Here is a 17,062-nt window from a genome sequence, read left to right as displayed (position 1 = left end):
ATAAAGGCAAATTAAATCGCACTCAACCTCAGGGTAATGATTTTATCGAGTTTGGCATTTGCGTAACCCTGGAAAACGTCATATGAGGTAACTTGACAGATTATTTTAAGACAATTATAAGGAAGAATGGAACACTCAAAGACCAAATTCAACGTGAATGTCTTGACGAGATTTGTTAGAAATATCAGTTAACAATTGAATACTAGCATTAGTCAGAAGCTGTGTTTAGTTGTGATGGAACACACAGGGAGCATTTCCTGCATGGGTGCAAAGCTTGTGCGTATTGTGGATAGCGACTGGCCAGGTAACTGCCTGCAGTGAAGTGGACAGAGACGCTAAAGAAAACACGACACTGTTCTGGTTTGACCCCATCAACGCTCACTGCTCCCTTTGCTCCCTGGTCTTTTCTGCAGGATGGAAGTTATTATGGTAGTCCTGTCCATAACTTGGTGTTGCAATGTATGCCCAGGATCATGTTACAAGGCTCCAGTAACAGATAATGGTAGTGCATTGTGAGAGGTTAGTTAAATCACTGGGAGATGAGTTCATGCTGAAGATGACGATGTGGTAGGTTATGGATGATGGAGGGAACCAGTGTGGCAAACACTGATTGGCTTAAACAGATAAAGCAAACCAGCATGATTGGCTCTGCTAATGTTCTCCGATAAACGTGGGACCAACAAATTGTATAAACTCGAGGAGGACAAAGAAATTGTGGGGAGCCAGGAAAGACATTTTGCTGGCTCTCACAGCTTTGATTTTGCAAGATTAAAGTTTAATTTCGTGAAGGATTTTCTGCGTCTCCTGGTAATTTTTTTTTGACAGAACATTGAGTGATTCTTCCACAACAGCTGCAGGTAGCAGAAAGGAGAAACGAAGATGAGGACACATCTACGGGCTTGGGAGAAACAACGAGGGATGCTGGGAATGTGAGGGAGCTGGGAAGGTGCTGCACACCAAGTGGCCAGTGAGCAAAGGGATCAGGTAGTAGATAGAATCTGAGGCCTTGGGACTCACAGTGTAAAGATAAAGTCACCATAGTCTCACTGGGCCACTCTCAGCTTTGAGAATCTAACCTGAGGGCTACCACACCTCAAGCGAGGGCAGAGGTTGAGAAGGAGTGACCTTTATGGTAACCAGCCATCCGGCCAACTGAGCTAAACAGCTAGAACAGGGTTAGAGGTCGAAGAAACCACATATGTGGTCAACAGTCAAGTAGGCGCTGATTTCATTTTCCTGTTTGATGGTGGAAGCAAGTTTAAGTTCTGAAGAACTCCTCATTCCAGACTGGAAACATTATCTCTGTTTCTCTCTCCACAGATGCTGCCACAGCTGCTGAGTTTCTCCAGAAGTTTCCAGTTTATTTGACATTTGAAGTGCAGCTGTTTGTTGATTTCAACCTTATTTACTGAATCTTAGAGATTTTACACCAGTCCATCATGTCTGCGTTGGTTCATCAAACATCTAACTTGGCGGCACTTAGCCTCTAGCCTGTTTCAAGTGATCACTTTGAATATTTCATCAATATTTAGAGGGTTTCTGTCTCTATCACTCCTTTAGGCAGCGAGTTCCAGTTACACATCACCCTACAACATAGAACGTTCCAGCACAGTACAGGCCCTTTGGCCCTCAATGTTGTACCGACCTGTGAAACCAACTGAAGCCCATCTAACCTACACTATTCCATTCTTGTCCATATGCCTATCCAATGACTATTTAAATGCCTGTAAAGTTGTTGAGTCTACTACTATCAAGAGAGTGTGGGGCTGGAAAAGCACAGCCGGTTAGGCAGCATCCGAGGAGCAGGAGAATCGACATTTTGGGCAAAAGCCCTTCGTCAAGAATGAGGCTGGGAGCCTAGGTGGCTGGGGGGGAGGGGGGGGGGTGGGTGGGGTGGAGAGATAAATGGGAGGAGGATGGAGCTGGAGGGAAGGGAGGTGAGAGCGTAGTAGATGGATGGAGGTAGGGGTAAAGGTGACAGGTTAGACAGGAGGGTGGAGCGGATAGATGAGAAGGAAGATTGACAGGACAGGTCATGAGGGCAGTGCCGAGCTGGAACGGGGGTAAAGGGAGTGGGGGGGAGGGAATAAGGTAGCTGGTAAAATCCACATTGATGCCCTGAGGTTGGAAGGCCCCGAGGCGGAAGATTAGAGAGATTAGATTAGAGATTAGGTTCCCTACAGTGTGGAAACAGGCCCTTCAGCCCAACATTCGACACCGACCCTCCGAAGATGAGACATTCTTCCTCCAGGCGTCGGGTGGTGAGGGAGTGATGGTGGAGGAGGCCCAGGACCTGCATGTCCTCGGCAGAATGGGAGGGGGTGTTGAAATGTTCAGCCACGGGGCGGTGGGGTTGGTTTGTGAGGGTGTGCCCGAGATGTTCTCTGAGGCGCTCTGTGAGAACGCGTCCAATCTCTCCAATGTAGAGTGGACCACATCAGGAGCAACAGATACAGTAAAGGACATATTGCACTCTCAGCTACCTTCCCCCCAGCCCCACCCCCCCCTCCCATTTATCTCCCTCCCCTTGAGGCTCCCAGCCTCATTCCTGATGAAGGGCTCCTGCCCAGAACGTCGATTCTCCTGCTCCTCGGATGCTGCCTGACCCGCTGCGCTTTTCCAGTCCCACACTCTCGACTCTGATCTCCAGCATCTGCAGTCCTCACCTCCTAGTCTACAACTGTTTCAGGCAGGCCGTTCCATGCCCCTACCACTCTCTGAGTAAAGAAGCTACCTCTGACACCTGTCCTATATCTGTCACCCCTCAATTTAAAGCTATGCCCCCTCATACTAGGCATCACCATCTGAGGAAAGAGGCTCCCACTGCCCACCCAATCTAAGCCACTGATTATTTTATATGTCTCAATCAAGTCACCTCTCAACCTTCTTCTCTCTAATGAAAATAGCTTCAAGGCCCTCAGCTTTTCCTTGTAAGACCTTCCCTCCATACCAGACAACATCCAGGTAAATCTCCTCTGAACCCTTTCCAAAGCTTCCACATCCTTTCTCTAATACGATGACCAGAACTGTACACAGTATTTCAAGTGCGGCCGCACCAGAGTTTTGTACAGCTGCATCATGACCTTGTGATTCCAAAACTCAATCCCTTTACCAAGAAAAGCTAACACACCGTCTGCCTTCTTAACAACCCTATCAACCTGGGTGGCAAGATCTATATACATAGACATAGAGATCTCTCTGTTCATCTACACTACCAATAATCATACCGTTAGCCCAGTATTCCCTATTCCCGTTACTCCTTCCAAAGTAAATCACCTCACACTTTTCAGCATTAAACTCCATTTGCCACCTTTCAGCCCAGCTCTGCAGCTTATTGATGTCGCTCTGTAACCTACATCATCCTTCAGCACTATCCACAACTCTACTGACCATAGTGTCATCCGCAAGTTTGCTAACCCATCCTTCTACGCCCTCATCCAGGTCATTTATAAAATGACAAACAGCAGTGGCCCCAAAACAGATCCTTACGGTACACCACTAGTAACTGAACTCCAGGATGGACATTTCCCATCAACCACCACCCTCTGTCTTCTTTCAGCAAGCTGATTTCTAATCCAAACCACTAAATCACCCTCAATCCCATGCCTCCATATTTTGTACAATAGCCTACTGTGGGGAACCTTATCAAAGACCTTACTGAAATCCATATACACCACATCAACCACTTTACCCTCATCTACCTTCTCAAAGACCTCAATAAGGTTTGTGAGGCACAATGTAACCTTCACAAAACCATGTTGACTATCCCTAATTAACTTATTCCTTTCTAGATGATTATAAATCTATCTCTTATAACCTTTTCCAACACTTCACCCACAACCGAAGGAAGGATTGTCTCTACTCCTCTTCTCGAACAAGAGAACAACATTTGCTATCCTCCAGTCTTCTGGCACTATTCCTGTAGGTAATGATGACATAAAGATCAAAGCCAAAGGCTCTGCAATCTACTCCCTGGCTGCCGAGAGAATCCTAGGATAAATCCCATCAAGCCCAGGGGATTTATCTATTTTCACACTTTCCAGAATTTCTAACACCTCTTCCTTGTGAACCTCAATCACATCTAGTCTAGTAGCATGTTTCTCAGCATTCTCCTCGGACAACATTGTCCTTTTCCAGTGTGAATATTGACGAAATATATTCATTTTGCACTTCCACCACCTCCCCGGACTCCATGCACAACTTCCCACTACTGTTCCTAATTGGCCCTACTCTTACTTTCATCACTCTTTTATCCTTTATATATCTATAGAAAGCCTTAGGGTTCTCCCTGATCCTATCTGCCAATAACTTCTCATGTCCCCATCTCACTCATCTTAGCTCTCTCTTTAGGTCTTTCCTGGCTAACTTGTAATTCTCAATCGCCCTGAATCTTCACATCTCATCCTAACATAAGCCTTCTTCTTCCTCTTGACAAGAGATTCAACTTCCTTAGTAAACCACAGCTCCCTTGCTCAACAACTTTCTCCCTGCCTGACAGGTACATACTTATCAAGGACACACAGTAACTGCTCCTTGAATAAGTTCCACATTTCAACTCTGTCCATCCCCTGCAGTTTCCTTCCCCATCCTATGCATCCTAAATCTTGTATAATCACATCGTAATTGCCTTTCCCTCAGCTGTAGCTCTTGTCCTCTGGTATATTCGCATCCCTTTCCAACGCTAAAGTAAACATAACAGAATTGTGGTCACTATCACCAAAGTGCTCACCTACCCCCAAGTCTAACACCTGGCTGGGTTCATTACCCAGTACCAAACCCAATGTGGCCTTGTCCCTTGTTGGCCTGTCTACATACTGTGTCAGGAAACCCTCCTGCACACAATGGACAAAAACTGACCCATGTGAAGTACTTGAACTGCAGTATTCCTCGTCAATATTGGGAAAGTTAAGGTCCCCCATAACAACTACCCTGTTACTATTGCTCCTATCCAGAATTATCTTTGCTATCATTTCCTCTACATCTCTGGAACTATTTGGAGGCCTATAGAAAACTCCCAACAGGGTAACCTCTCCTTTCCTGTTTCTAACCTCAGCCCACACTATCTCAGTAGATGAGTCCTCAAACATCCTTGCTGCAGCTGTAATACTGTCCTTAACTAACAATGCCACACCTCCCCCCCTTTTTTTAACCATCTTCTATGTTCTTACTGAAACATCTAAATCCTGGGACCTACAATAACCATCCCTGCCTCTGCTCTATCTATGTCTCTGAAATGGCCACAACATCGAAATCCCAGGTACTGACCCATGCTGCAATTTCACCCACCTTATTCTGGATGCTCCTGGTGTTGAAGTAGACACACTTCAATTTCTTGCCATCTTGAAATCTTAGTTCTGACCTCACTACTCTCAACCCTCCCGTATACTCAAACTACAATTCAGGTTCCCCTCCCCCTGCTACATTAGTCTAAACTCCCCGAAGAGCATTAGCAAATCATCCCCCCAGGATATTGGTACCCCTCTGATTCAGGTGAAGACCATCCTGTGTGTAGAGATCCCACCTTCCCTAGAAATAGCTCCAATTATCCAGGAATCCATAACCCTCCCTCCGGCACCATCCCTGTAGCCACATGTTGAACTCCTCTCTCTCCTTGTTCCTCACCTCGTTAGCATGTGGCTCGGGCAACAAACCAGAGATAACAACTCTGTTTGTCCTAGCTGTAAGCTTCCACCCTCGCTCCCTGAATTTCTGCCTTAAATCTCCATCTCTTTTCCTCCCAATGTCGTTGGTTCCTGTGTGGACCATGACTTGGGGCTGGTCTCTGTCCCCCTCAAGGAGTCTGAAAACACCATCAGAGATGTCACGAACCCTGGCACCTGGGAGGCAACACACCAAACATGAGTGTTTCTCATTCCCACAGAACCTCCTATCTGTCCCCCTAACTATAGAGTCCCTAATGACTGATGCTCTGCTCCTCTCCCCCCGTCCTTTCTGAGCAGCAGGGACAGACTCTGTGCCAGAGCCCTGCGCCCCATTGCTTATCCTGGCAAGATTCCCCCCCCCCAACAGTATCCAAAATGGTATACTGGTTATTGAGGGGAACGGCCACAGGGGATCCCTGCACTGCCTACCGGTTCCCTTTCCATCCCCTGACTGTAACCCATCTGCCTTTTTCTTGTACCTGAGGAGTGACTACCTCCCTGTAACTCCTCTCAATAACCCCCTCCGCCTCCCGAATGATCCGAAGCTCATCCAGCTCCAGTTCCCTAATGCGGTTTTCGAGGGGCTGGAGTTGGGTGCACTTCCCGCAGATGTAGTCAGCAGGGACACTAGTGGTGACCCTTACCTCCCACATTCTGCAGGAGGAACATTCAACTGCCCTAATCTCCATTCCCACAATTCTAAATTCCCAATGAGCCTACTAAAAACTAAAAGAGAGGGGAAAAAGCAGGCTAGTCACTTTATCAATCCGGTGCACAGACCTGTTTGTTTTGGTTAGAGGAGGAGGATGGATGGGTGACACTACCTAAGTAATGTTTTGGGTAAAGCAACCGGCCAGATATAAAGCCCCAATTACCCAGCAGCCCTCTGGGTGAAAAAAAAAACCTTGCTCACAAACCTCCTCCTCCTTACCATAAACTGTGCCCGTTGGTTACTGACCCCTTTACTAAGGGGTATCTAGCCTACCTACCCTGCCTATGGATCTCAGAACTTTGAATGCCTCCATCAGATCGCCCCCACCCCAGCCCTCTCTGCTCTAAGGAAAACAAGCCCAGTGTAGCCAGTCTCCCCAGCTAGGTCAAAAGCCTGGTGATTCTCCTCAGCACCCTCTGTAGTGCAATCACATTCTTCCTACAATGTGGGTGACCGGAAGTGCACGCAGTACTCCAGGTGCGACCTTTACTAACGTTATGTACATCTCCATCATAACCTCATTGCTCATCTGTTCAACGCTGTGCCTTATAAAGACAGGTATTCCATATGCCTGTGTCAACACCGTACTGACCCAGCCTGATTCTGAATAGAAGTCATCAGATTTGAAACGTTAACTCTGTTTTGTCTCTCTCGACAGATGCTGCCAGACCTGCTGACTTTCCCCAACACTTTGTTGTTGTTGCTGTAACCCATCCTGCTGCATTCAATGACACTCAATGCCCTTGTAAACTTTCTGCGGTTTTGAAAATCCTATTTTCCATCGTAATCCAGTAATTGTCATTATCTGTAAAGCAAAAGCAGCCCAGATTTACCAGGATGCTGCCCGGACTGGAGGGCATGTCTGATGAAGAAAGGTTGAGAGAGCTAGGGCTTTTCTGATTGGAGCGAAGAAGGATGAGAGGTGACATTAATGAGGTGTCCAAGATGATGAGAGGCATGGGTAGAGGGAATAGCCAGAGACTTTTCCCCAGGGTGGAAATGGCTATCATGAGGGAACATAATGTGAAGGTGATTGGAGGAAGGTTTAGGGGAGATATCAGAGGTAGGTTCTTCACACAGAGAGTGTGGAATGCACTTCCAGCAGTGGTAGTAGAGTTAGATACATTAGGGACATTTAAGCTACTCTTGGACAGGCACATGGATGATAGTAAAATGTAGGATATGTAGATTAGTTTGTTCTTAGAGTCGCTAGGGTCGGCACAACATCGAGGGCCGAAGGGCCTGTATTGCGCTGTAATGTTCTATGTTCTATGACAAAAAAAAAACTGGAGATGCTGAAATCCAAGGTAGACAATCAGGAGGCTGGAAGAACACAGCAAAGCCAGGCAGCATCAGGAGGTGGGGAAGTCAACATTTTCGGTGTAACCCTTCTTGTCTGCCTATGTTTCATGACAGCTGTTTTTAACTTCAAGTTGTCCCAGGTTGCTGCACTATGGACAAAATTAGCCCTGTCCACACCAACAGAAACCTGCTCACCATGATTAACGACTTGTGGAGCAAACTGCGATGCCACGCCTCTTGTGAACTGGGGTCATCGAGATGCTTGCTCCTGAGTTTGGACAATGTATGAACCTGACCTTCTCATTGCTAGGCCAACAGTGACTGCTAGGTGGCAGCAACACTCCATGTGGAGCCAAGGCACCAGCTTGAGAAAGACCAGTGAGCTGGGGGCTGACACTGACACCAGGATTGAGCAGCCACTGAATACGGACTGATCCCAGTGCCTTCAGCAAGAGGGTTAATAACTAAAGGCACCACCCCACCACTTGCACCCGATCCCTGTGCCATCATTACTTTTTATTCATTTATGGGATGCGGGCTATAATCAGTCAGAAAGGGCAGTCCAAGATTCAATCACAGCACCATGGGTGTGGAGTGTAAGCCAGACCAGGTAAGGAAGGCAGGTTTTCCTCTCGAGCAAGGTCACTGAAGAACCAGATGAATTTTTGTAAGAATTGACAATAGTCAATTCCAGAATTTTTTAAACTGAATTTAAAGTTTATCATCATCATCATCATCAGTGGTGAGATTTGAACCGACACCCTCAGACCAGTAGCTTCAGGCCCTGGATTGCTAGTCCTTTGCTAGTCCTGAGCCTTCTCCACGTCCTTTTTCCCAGCAGAGACCGGCTTTTGATTGTTAGGGTGGCTCAGTGGCTAGCACTGCTGCTTCACAGAGCCAGGGTCCCGGGTTCGATTCCAGTCTTGGGTGACTCTCTGTGTGGAGTTGGCACATTCTCCCCATGTCAGTGTGGGTTTCCTCCGGGTGCTCTGGTTTCCTCCCACAATCCAAAGCTGTGCAGGTCAGGTGAATTGGCCGTGCTGCATTGTCTGTAGTATTCAGGGATATGTAGGCTAGGTGAGTTAGCCATGGGGAATGCAGGGTTGTGGGTCTGGGTGGGCTGCTGATCAGAGTGTTGGTGTGGACTTGATGGGCAAAATGGCCTGTTTCCACACTGTATGGATTCTAATTCTACTAAACATATTCCAAATGCAACTTTGGGTTCTTACTGCAGCTATTACCAAAAGGCTAATTTATCAAGTGGCTAAAAATTTGCAGCTTGCTCCTTTGGTTCCTTTGAAGATGCAAGAGTGTTGAGGAATATGAAAATTGACAGGGTCAGGCACTTGGAGTTCTTGAATTGAATTACCTGTATTATCACCTGTATTGATGAGAGGACAGTGAAAGGTTTACAACTTGCCGCTTATGGTGCCATATAGGTACATGGCACTGAGGTACAGATTCTGATACAAAGCAGAAAAATAAAGAAAACAAGATTAGCAAGTTAAATATTAATGTCCTTACTAATGTGATGATGCTGTGACTTTAAGAAGTTATTTTGTCCTTGTTTTTTGTTTGAACATTGTAAGGCACAGGTACAGAGCAGACTATCAGTAGCACAAGAGGAAACGGTGTGGGAGACCCTGTCTGACCCCAGACCCCTCAGTCTGTCTGCTCCCTCTCTGACCCCCAGACCCCTCAGTCTGCCTGCTCCCTCTCTCACCCCCAAACCTATCAGTCTGTCTGCTCCCTCTCTGACCCCCAGACCCGTCAGTCTGTCTGCTCCCTCTCTGACCCCCAGACCCGTCAGTCTGTTCCCTCTCTCACCCCCAGACCCCTCAGTCTGTCTGCTCCCTCTCTCACCCCCAGACCATCAGTCTGTCTGTTCCCTCCCTCACCCCCAGACCCCTCAGTCTGTCTGTTCCCTCTCTCACCCCCAGACCATCAGTCTGTCTGTTCCCTCTCTCACCCCCAGACCATCAGTCTGTCTGTTCCCTCTCTCACCCCTAGACCCCTGAGTCTGTTCTCTCTCTGACCCCCAGACCCTTCAGTCTGTCTGCTCCCTCTGTCACCCCCAGACCCCTCAGTCTGTCTGTTCCCTCTCTCACCCCTAGACCACTGAGTCTGTTCTCTCTCTGACCCCCAGACCCCTCAGTCTGTCTGCTCCCTCTCTGACCCCCAGACCCCTCAGTCTGTCTGCTCCCTCTCTGACCCCCAGACCCCTCAGTCTGTCTGCTCCCTCCCTCACTCCCAGACCCATCAGTCTGTCTGCTCCTCTCTCACCCCCAGACCCCTGTGTCTATTCTCTCTCTGATCCCCAGACCCCTCAGTCTGTTCCTTCTCTCACCCCCAGACCCCTCAGTCTGTTCTCTCTTTGACCCTCAGACTCCTCAGTCTGCCACTCCCTCTCTCACCCCCAGACCCCTCAGTCTGCCGCTCCCTCTCTCACCCCCAGACCCCTCAGTCTGTTCCCTCTCTGACTCCCAGACCCCTTAGTCTGTTCTCTCTCTCACCCCCAGACCCCTCAGTCTGTCTGTTCTCTCTCTGACCCCCAGACCCCTCAGTGTGTTCTCTCTCTGACCCCCAGACCCCTCAGTCTGTTTGTTCTCTCTCTGACCCCCAGACCCCTCAGTCTGTCTGTTCTCTCTCTGACCCCTAGACCCATCAGTCTGTTCCCTCACCCCCAGACCCCTCAATCTGTTCCCTCTCTGACCCCCAGACCCCTCAGTCTGTCTGCTGCCTCTCTCACCCCTAGACCCCTGAGTCTGTTCTCTCTCTGACCCCCAGACCCCTCGGTCTGTCTGCTCCCTCTCTGACCCCCAAACCCCTCAGTCTGTCTGCTCCCTCTCTGACCCCCAGACCCCTCAGTCTGTCTGCTCCCTCTCTCACCCCCAGACACCTCAGTCTGTCTGCTCCCTCTCTGAACCCCAGACCCCTCAGTCTGTCTGCTCCCTCTCTGACCCCCAGACCCCTCAGTCTGTATGCTCCCTCTGTCACCCCCAGACCCCTCAGTCTGTCTGTTCCCTCTCTCACCCCTAGACCCCTGAGTCTGTTCTCTCTCTGACCCCCAGACCCCTCAGTCTGTCTGCTCCCTCTCTGACCCCCAGACCCCTCAGTCTGTCTGCTCCCTCCCTCACTCCCAGACCCATCAGTCTGTCTGCTCCCTCTCTGACCCCCAGACCCCTCAGTCTGTCTGTTCCCTCTCTTACCCCCAGACACCTCAGTCTGTCTGCTCCCTCTCTGACCCCCAGACCCCTCAGTCTGTCTGCTCCCTCTCTGACCCCCAGACCCATCAGTCTGTCTGCTCCCTCTGTCACCCCCAGACCCCTCAGTCTGTCTGCTCCCTCTCTGACCCCCAGACCCCTCAGTCTGTCTGCTCCCTCTCTGACCCCCAGACCCATCAGTCTGTCTGTTCCCTCTCTCACCCCCAGACCCCTCAGTCTGTCTGCTCCCTCTCTGACCCCCAGACCCCTCAGTCTGTCTGCTCCCTCTCTGACCCCCAGACCCCTCAGTCTGTCTGCTCCCTCCCTCACTCCCAGACCCCTCAGTCTGTCTGCTCCCTCCCTCACTCCCAGACCCATCAGTCTGTCTGCTCCCTCTCTCACCCCCAGACACCTGAGTCTGTTCTGTCTCTGATCCCCAGACCCCTCAGTCTGTTCCTTCTCTCACCCCCAGACCCCTCAGTCTGTTCTCTCTTTGACCCTCAGACTCCTCAGTCTGCCGCTCCCTCTCTCACCCCCAGACCCCTTAGTCTGTTCTCTCTCTGACCCCCAGACCCCTCAGTCTGTTCTCTCTCTGACCCCCAGACCCCTCAGTCTGTCTGTTCTCTCTCTGACCCCCAGACCCCTCAGTCTGTTCTCTCTCTGACCCCCAGACCCCTCAGTCTGTCTGTTCTCTCTCTGACCCCTAGACCCATCAGTCTGTTCCCTCACCCCCAGACCCCTCAATCTGTCTGCTCCCTCTCTGACCCCCAGACCCCTCAGTCTATCTGCTCCCTCTCTGACCCCCAGACCCCTCAGTCTGTCTGTTCTCTCTCTGACCCCTAGACCCATCAGTCTGTTCCCTCACCCCCAGACCCCTCAATCTGTCTGCTCCCTCTCTGACCCCCAGACCCCTCAGTCTGTCTGCTCCTTCTCTGAACCCCAGACCCCTCAGTCTATCTGCTCCCTCTCTGACCCCCAGACCCCTCAGTCTGTCTGTTCTCTCTCTGACCCCTAGACCCATCAGTCTGTTCCCTCACCCCCAGACCCCTCAATCTGTCTGCTCCCTCTCTGACCCCCAGACCCCTCAGTCTGTCTGCTCCCTCTCTGAACCCCAGACCCCTCAGTCTGTCTGCTCCCTCTCTGACCCCCTGACACCTCAGTCTGTCTGTTCCCTCTCTTACCCCCAGACCCCTCAGTCTGTATGCTCCCTCTGTCACCCCCAGACCCCTCAGTCTGTCTGTTCCCTCTCTCACCCCTAGACCCCTGAGTCTGTTCTCTCTCTGACCCCCAGACCCATCAGTCTGTCTGCTCCCTCTCTGACCCCCAGACACCTCAGTCTGTCTGTTCCCTCTCTTACCCCCAGACCCCTCAGTCTGTCTGCTCCCTCTCTCACCCCCAGACCCATCAGTCTATCTGGTGGTAAAAACAATGACTGCAGATGGTGGAAACCAGATTTTGGATTAGTGGTGCTGGAAGAGCACAGCAGTTCAGGCAGCATCCAAGGAGCAGCAAAATCAACGTTTCGGGCAAAAGCCCTTCATCACTCTGACCCCCAGACCCCACAGTCTGTCTGCTACCACTCTTACCACTAGACCCCTCAGTCTGTCTGTCACTCTCTCATCCCCAGACCCCTCAGTCTGTCTGTCACTCTCTCATCCCCAGACCAACTCAGTCTGCCTGCTCCCTCTCTGACCCCCAGACCCCTCAGTCTGTTCCCTCTCTGACCCCCAGACCCCTCAGTCTGCCTCTCCCTCTCTGACCCCCAGACCCCTCAGTCTGTTCCCTCTCTGACCCCCAGACCCCTCAGTCTGCCTGCTCCCTCTCTGACCCTCAGACCCCTCAGTCTGCCTCTCCCTCTCTGACCCCCAGACCCCTCAGTCTGTTCCCTCTCTCACCCCCAGACCCCTCAGTCTGCCTGCTCCCTCTCTGACCCCCAGACCCCTCAGTCTGCCTCTCCCTCTCTGACCCCCAGACCCCTCAGTCTGTTCCCTCTCTGACCACCAGACCCCTCAGTCTGCCTCTCCCTCTCTGACCCCCAGACCCCTCAGTCTGTTACCTCTCTGACCCCAGACCCCTCAGTCTGTTCCCTCTCTGACCCCCAGACCCCTCAGTCTGCCTCTCCCTCACTCACCCCCAGACCCCTCAGTCTGTTCCCTCACTGACCCCCAGACCCCTCAGTCTGTTCCCTCTCTGACCCCCAGACCCCTCAGTCTGCCTGCTCCCTCTCTGTTGGTGTCCTTCAGGGTTTCAATGTTGGATGATTCTGAGACACTGATGCACAACGCACAACACAAAAGTGGAAACTGGAACTCCGAGAATCAGGGTCTAAAAGTCTAACAGCATTCAAGTAAAATAATGTAAAGATGACAACTCTAAATGAGGACTACGGCTTAAAGTGCCTCATAGGACGATGCAGTTCCTTAATCTTGCTTTGATATTTATTGGAACAATATCTGAGGACAAGGAGGGCAGATAAAATTGAAGCAAGAATTTAAAATGGCACATGGCTCAAGGCCAGGTTTACAGACAGAATGAATTCATCAGCCCAGTGTAGAGCAGACTGTATTGTAAACAGTGATAGAGGTCTACGGTGTAGAAAAAGGCCCAACAAGACCATGCCAGTCAATAGCAACCAGTTAACTTTTCTAATCCCATTTCCCGCACTTGGCCAATAGCCTTCTATACCTTAGTATCATCAGAGCACATTGCGGCCAGATAGCCCACAGCCTGAATGACTAGGCCTGAAACCAGAATGGGCAATCTTTGAATATCAGGCCTGATGAGACTTTCAGGACATGTCAAGAACAAAGCACCCACACAAGACAAAGGCATATGAGGACAATTCTGGACTTACTCCTAGAAAGCGAGACTGGTTTGTATATTGGAGTACAGTGAGCAGACTCGCTGGTGCCATTGTGGGGCATCCAGCATGACCATGTCTGAAGAGGGGGTCCATGCCCTCGATACATCAAGGGCTGAATACTGAAACAGTGCACCGCCTTCCATTCGTGACACTGGCGATCCCATTGGATGCTGTGACCTGAACCTGGAAGATCGATTGGTCGAGGACCAGAGAACATTCTGGAAGGTTGCAGCAGGAAGGGATAAGAAGGGCATCCATTCCGTTAGTGAAGATTGGATCTGGCCCAGCAGCGGAGAAAGACAGAAGACCAACTGTCAGCAAATTCAGCAGGAGCTGACAACACAGCCTGGCCAAGTTTAACTAAATGGGTCATACCTGCTCATAGTCTGGTAACCAGGAGCAGTTTAGACAAGGATTGTGGCAAAGCGTTAATGTTGTGATTGGTAAAAGTAATTAATGTAAGAATCAGGAGTTCTCTCATGCAAGTGCAGTATTTTAGATAATACAATCATACTGCCCCCTTTATGTCTTTAGTTTGTTCTGTAAATAAAATTGTGTAGAACTGCAAGTCAGCTCTGACCCTTTTGCTCACCTCCCAAGTAAAATATGTGAGGAAAACAAGTTTAATGGAAACTTGTCAAATTGTGCAAAGCACAAACTAAACACTTCTCGAATGTGTTGACGATTTCTGCCTCTCCTGCCCTTCCAGTCATCGAGTTCCAGATTCCTGCCACCCTCTGGGTGAACTCATTTCTCCTCACATCCCCTACCTCTTCCCTTAAATCTACACGTCGGCTCATCCCCTTCCTGTACCTTGAAGGAAAACAACTCTTCATAACTGAAACTCTCCAGCCCAGGTAACATCCTGGTAAATAGCATTGGGATTGGGAGTTATCACATAGTGAGGGAGGAGGTAAGGGAATCACAGGGAATCATTGGGATTGGGGGTTATCACAGAGTGAGGGAATCACAGGGTGAGACTGGGATTGGGAGTTATCATAGAGTGAGGGAGGAAATGAGGGAATCGCAGGGAATCATTGGGATTGGGAATTATCACAGAGAGATGAGGGAATCACAGGGTGAGGTTGGAGAAGGCAGCAGCAAAAGACCGATGCCTTCCATTTTGAACAGTGTTGGTTGCTGAGTGGATCACTGTGAAATGACTCTGGAGACCAAGATGCAAATGGTGGATATGTTACAAGCTCATGCTCAATCCAACAAGCAGCTTTATTAAACCACAGGGAACTCAATATTACTCGACAAGGGTCAGAGAGCCAACTGATAGCGCTCCCTGGGGGTGAGGTCTTCAGGCAGAGGAAAATTCCAGGAGCACGCACACTCTCCACTCCCCCATTTGTTCCTGGGGTTGGGAATGTGCACTGACCCCAGCAGGAAAAAGATGTCTAGATTTCCACCTCATTAATGGGTCTGTGGAGATGATACTTGCTTTGGCCCCTGTTTCTGTGCTTTGTCTCAAAGATAGTTCCTCTGAGAACCAACTGCATCGACACTAAGGGGGCTGGGACTGAGCAAGCCTTAGATTCAGGGTAGACCAGATCACGGTGCAGAACTCTCTTCTATGGTTGCCCCCAATCTCTAAACCCATAAGTACATTCGTCCAACCAGAATTCCAAGTGTACAACTATTTCCCCCTCCAACTCTATTTTGATTTAGTCCCTACCCTCCCCTTCACCGTTTGATCATGCAGCATTGCCCTTTGATGTGAAGGACACGGCTTGTCACTGGCCACTCGGGTGTTTCCTTTCTTCCTGGGGGTGGGAATATAAATAAAGATTTACACACTTGTTGTTTTTCACTGTATCCTACACCTGCACACACGCATGACATGGTGCTGGGGGAAAATAAACACTAAAAAAAAACACAGGAGTGTCGGAGGTTGTGTTCACTCTGAGAGTTGGCTCTGAGAGAGCTAGGTCAGTCTTAAGGTCTCTCCATGTGTAGGTATTGGGCGATGGGATACTGGCCTCGATGGGGTTATTTCAGTGGTGTTCCCATTGCTCTGCCATCTTTGTCCTTCTGGATGGACGTGGTCGTGGGTTTAGAAGGTGCTGTCTGAGGATCTTTGGTGAATTGCTGCTGTACAGTTTACAGATAGTACAGACTGCTGCTACTGAGTGTCGGTGGGGGAGGGAGTGAATGCTGTAGGGAATAGGAATGGAGGGGACTACTTTGTCATAAATGCTTCCCGAGTGTTGTTGGAGCTGCTGCCATCCAACCAAGTGGAGACTATTCCATCACACTCTTGACTTGTGCCTCATAGATGGTGGAGAGGCTGTGGGACATCAGCTGATCAGTTACAAGTTGCCTGGCACTCATGTGGGTCAAATGTTATTTGCCACTTTTCAACCCAACCTGATGAAGGGCTTATGCCCGAAACATCTATTCTCCTGTTCCTCGGATGCCGCCTGGCCTGCTGTGTTTTTCCAGCGTCACATTTTTCAACTCTGGTTCTCCGGCATCTGCAGTCCTCACTTTTTCCTCCTTTTCAACCCAAGCCTGATTGTGGTCACGGCCTCAGTATCTGAGGCGTTGGGAATGGTGCTGAATATAATGCAATCATTGGCGAACATCTCCACTTCTGACCTTATGATGGAGTGAAGGTCATTGATGAAGAAGCTGCAGGTGGTTGGGCCTGGGACACGACCCTCTTGAACTCCTGTAGCGATGTCCTGGAGCTGAGATGACTGACCTCCAACAAACACGATCATCTTCATATGTGTCAGGAGGAATCCAACCAGTGGAGACCTTTCCCCCTGATATCCCTAGGGCTCCTTGAGGGCACGCCCGGTGAAATGAGGCCTTTTTATCAAGGGCAGTCATTCTCTCTTCCCCTCTTGAGTTCTGCTATTTGCCCAAATTTGGACTAAGGCTGTAACAAGGTGAGGAGTGGAGTATCTCTTGGCAAAACCCAAATTGTGTGCAAATCAGCAGGGTGTTGCTGAATGTTTAATGCTTGATAGAACTGTCAATGATACATTCCAACACGTCATTGAGGATCGGGAATAGACTGATGGGGTGAGAGTTGCCTGGGTTACCTTTTATGTACAGGAAATACTTGGGCAATTTTCCTCATTGTTGGGTCGATGCTAGTATTGTAACTGTACTGGAACAGCTGAGCTAAGGGAGCGGAAAGTTCTGGAGCACACATCTTCAGGACTATTACCGGAATATTGTCAGGGCCTGTAGCCTTTGCAGTCTCCAGGGTTGCCAACGGTTTCTTGATGTCACATTGAATGAACGGAATTGGCTGAAGACTGGTAACTGTGATACTGGGGACCACTGGAGGAGGTCGAGATGG

This window comes from Chiloscyllium punctatum, chromosome 39 (assembly GCF_047496795.1).
Source record: "Chiloscyllium punctatum isolate Juve2018m chromosome 39, sChiPun1.3, whole genome shotgun sequence".
In the NCBI taxonomy this organism is placed as follows: Eukaryota; Metazoa; Chordata; class Chondrichthyes; order Orectolobiformes; family Hemiscylliidae; genus Chiloscyllium; species Chiloscyllium punctatum.
The sequence above is the reverse complement of the archived record's forward strand: the minus strand, read 5'-3'. Positions refer to the sequence as shown.